Genomic DNA, 4704 nt, shown 5'->3' with positions numbered 1-4704 from the left:
ATTTTTTTGTAAGCAAGTTGGGCATGATTGATATATATGCACCAACCTGAGGAAGGGTGTTGAAATATGTGAAACTCATATATTTTAGGATTATATTTTAAATTTATTTAGGTAGATAAGTTTTATTCGTATTCTAGGAATATTTTATTTTATCTTTTAGTAATTTATTAGAATAAGGGAATTATTTTCCCTTATGTTTTAGTAGTTTATTAGAATAAGAGAATTATTTTTCAATTAGGATTAAGACTTTTTTCTCTATTTAAAGTCAGTTCTTTAGTTAATAAAATATAGAACAGTTTTATTAAAAGCTCTCGTGAAAACTTTCATTAAGGACTTAAGTGAATTGTTTAATCAATGAGTAAATAAGAATGTTAAATGACGATTAATTTTGAATTTGTCAAAATTGATCATGAACCTTATTGTCAATAAAATCAGCACAAATAAGAGGCAAAGGATAGGTAGGAAATTCCATGTGTACTTACTCAGTTTCAAGCTTATCGCGTTAGTTGTTTAAATACGTAGGTGAAAACTTTCCAAGAGGATTGAACTTGTGACTTGGAGACATCACATCATTACTTGAAGAGTGTCTAGGTTGAACTTATGGTATTGTACTAGAATTTGTTAGTTATGGCATGTACATAAGGGCTTAGACCTTTTAAAGAATTGTATTTATGATTCTAAGTGAAACATACATTTAAACATATGATTTGTAAGTTGAATACTGGCTTTGAACTACCTCAAACTTGTTTTTGTGTCAAATGATTTTTTAATTGTCATTTGAATGTGTTTAAATTGATCTAAAACTTCTTGATATGTTTTGGTAGTATCTAGGGATGATTTATAGTGTTTTTAGACTAATTTTTTGTTCCAAGGGTCCTGCTTCCAGAACTTTTACTTAAAAGTATCGAAACCTTGTAAGTCAGTAGTTAAAAAGCTACAACATTTTATATGGCATCTTCAATAATACCCCTAGGAAATCTAATAGTTCTATCTGCTAATTGAATACTCATCCTAGTTTGTTTGGGTTTCTCAAGACCTAATTGCATAAACATTTTATAATGCATGACCTTAATACTAACTTCTAAATTAGCCAAAGCATTATTAATATTCAAACTATCAATTAAATAAGGAATAATAAAACTCTCTAGATCTTTCAATTTGTTGGGTGGTTTATTTTGCAAAATGGCTGAGCAAATTGCATTTAGCTCCACATGCGACGAATCGTCTAACTTCCTCTTGCTTGCCAAAAGCTTCTTTAAAATTTTAACAAAATTAGGCATCTACGAAAGAGTTTCAAAAAACAGTAAGTTAATATGTAATTTTTTCAAAAGTTAGGATATGGCACTCGAGGTTTATATTCTTTAACAACTGATTTTTATTCATTCTGGCTTAGCTCAACCTTATCGTTACTTACCATAATTTTTGGCTTCGATTCTGGTTCAGATTCAACTAGCCATTCTTTATCTCGCATAGTAATTGCATGAAGCTGCTCCTTAGGGTTAGTTTCGGTATTGTTAAGCAAACTACCTTGTGGTCTTTCTAAAATCAGTTTAACAAGTTGACTGATTTGATTCTCAAGTTCTTGAATTGATGCTGGTTGATTTTTAAATACTATTTCAGTGTTTTGAAATAGGGTTTCTAACACCGAGATACACTTTGTCAACATCTCCTCGAGATTCGACTTTTTCTCTTACTGGTAAGGTTGTTATTGGAAGCCTGGAAGGGGTTGTGACCACCCCAAGAGAAATTTGGATAGTTCCTCCAACTAACATTATACGTGTTACTATAAGGGTTATTTTGAGGCTTAGAATTATTACCCATATAATTGATTTGTTCGTTTTCTGTACTAGGATCATAGCGTAAACATTCTGGATTGTTCATTCCTCTTCCATTTGTATCGTATTGCATCACCGGATGTACCTGCGTAGAAACATAAAAATTATCTATTTTCTTATTTAATTGTTTTACCTGATCTGATAACATGGTGACTGCATCCAAATTAAAAACACAAGCTACTTTTATCAGCTTTGTCCTTATGACTTGCCACTGATAATTATTCAGTCTCATCTCCTCTAGAAACTCATAAGCCTCTTCAGGTGTTTTATTGTTTAGAGTTCCACCGGCAGCTACATCGATCAATTGCCTAGTTAAGGGACTCATACATGCTCTTGTGAGATGGTAACATTCATTTACAGTGACTAAAATGGAAAGAACCAACCTAGAAAAGACATATATGTTTTTAGTAGAACTTGAACCACGATTTTCAATCGCCATTAACCCAAAACCTAACTCTTCTAGCTTACTTCGAATAAGTTTCTATTTAATAGTGAAAACTCTGATGTAATGAGAAAGAGAAATCAAGGAAGATATACTTTTGATATGTCTGTAATTAGAAGGTCGCGTGTTCGATCCATGTTCATCGCACCATTATTGATGCATTGGATCAATAGTTGGTGAAAAAGGGATGGGGTGCATGGCTTTATTATCTAGGAGTAGAGAACCAGAAAACATATAGGAAGAATGAGCCTTTCCACTTTGGGGTTCAGGGTTTCCTTTTATTATATCGGGTCGAACCCCGAGTCGAGTCATGATGGTCACTAGACAAACTATAAATACGACAAACGCATGCGCACCTATTGAACAACAGTATAACTATGATGAGCAAGGAATATCGTACCCATGAGGTCTAAAATTACTAGCAATTATCGTCTTCTTATTATCTAGCCGACAAATTGAGGTGATGTGTTTTAATCTAAAATTACTAAACTAATTTATCTAAGAACGCAACAAAGAATAAATCAATTAAATAATAGAATAATAACGAATGAGATAGACAATACCTAGGAAAGAATTCATCTAGACTTCACCTATTATTATGAATCTGAATTAAACGATTTATTCACTTGCATCTTGATCCGTAGAAATCCATAAATTATGTTAATATCTCTTTTGACAGTAAGAACAACTGACTCTAGGTTAATTAATTGAAATCTCTTTCTAATTTAAACCCCTATTGTTGCATTAACTCGATTTATGGATTCCCCTATTAGATTTGACTCTAATCTGGTAGATTTATGTCGTCCTATTTCTAGGATTGTATGCAACTCACTCAATTATGCTAGATCTATTCTTAAATAGGGACTTTTGCTCCACTGAATTAAGCACATTAACATGAATTAAATATCCCGAAAATATTAAAACAAGAAATAAGCATACATAATTTAGAACAAGAATCAATTATTTATCCTGTAAATCAGAAATAAAATAATAAGAGTCATCATAGGTTTCATCCTCCCTAGGTATCTGGGGAATTTAGTTCATAATCCTGAATAGAAACATCTCAAAGTTAGTATAACCACAAGACATAAAGAAACTCAATAAATTTTTGAAAGAAATTAAATGGAGATATTCGATCTTGAGGGAGATCTTCGATCTTGAGGGAGATCCGCTTCCGAGTTGATTCGAATAACGTTCTTTGAGTATTTTCTTCAATCTTCTCTGATTGCCCCTTTAGGTCTTCTTCTAATTGGTATTTATAGAATTTAGAATGCTCAGAAAGCCTAAAAATTGGGTTTTTTTGCGTATCTGGGAAGCAGGTTATGAAATCGACACGGGTTGGCACATGGGCGTGTGGCCAGCCCGTGTGGAAATGCCCAGGCAGTGTGGATCCTGAAAACAGCTCTATTTGTCCGATTTTAGCTCGTTTTTCGCTCATTTTGCTCTCCTAAGTATAGAAACATGAATTTAAAGGATTAAGAGCATCAATTTCACTAATTTACATAATTAATCATCAAAAAATAAATTAAGAATGGTATTAAAATATGTTACTTTTATAGCTTATCAAGTCATTTTTATTCTCTTATTATTATATAACAACATTGTAAATGCATTGTATCAATAGTTGGTGAAAAGGGGATGGGGTGCGTGGCTTTATTCTCCAAGAATAGAGAACCAGAAAACAGACAAGGAGAATGAGCCCCTCCACTTTTGGGTTTAAAGTTTCCTTTTATTATATCGGGTCGAACCCTGGGTTAGGTCATTTTTATTCTCTTATAATTATATAACAATTAGCATTTATTTTTAAATAAAAATTTATTTAGATTATTTGTAGGAAGTTGATTTTTTTTATTTGTTTAAATGTTAAATTTATTTTTATCTATTTTAGTTTATTTTTAATTTATTTCATTTTTTAGAACAATTATAGATATTCTCTCAAAGTTTAGTAAAGTTTAACCAATTATGTTTAAACTTCATCACTGTTTCTTTATCAATAATTGTTTAAATTTAATTAAATATTAATATTTTACATTAAATTTAAAAATTAATAGTTAATTTGATAGTTTTTAATACATTAAACTTGTAATTAGGTTTATCTATAGTAAAAATATTTTATTAAATAATAAAAATAATTAAATTTGTATAATCACATGCAATACATTTGAGGTGGAAAACTAGTGTATGAGAGACAGAGTAAATCCAGGTTAATTGCAACATTTTTTTAATTAAATGGTTACCAAATGTGTATTATTATTATTATTATTTTAAAATGTCGCATCAATTAATTTAAGAAAAAATTAACAACGTTAATAATTGCATTTGAATTTTGAAAATTGAAAAATAAGGAGACTAAATTCTGGCAAATATAAGTACATGGATTAAATTCTTAATTTTAAAAAAAGTATAAGGATTATAGGTACATTTTAA

The sequence above is a fragment of the Gossypium hirsutum genome, chromosome A03 (genome assembly GCF_007990345.1).
Source record: "Gossypium hirsutum isolate 1008001.06 chromosome A03, Gossypium_hirsutum_v2.1, whole genome shotgun sequence".
Lineage (NCBI taxonomy): Eukaryota > Viridiplantae > Streptophyta > Magnoliopsida > Malvales > Malvaceae > Gossypium > Gossypium hirsutum.
This window is presented reverse-complemented; position numbering follows the sequence as displayed.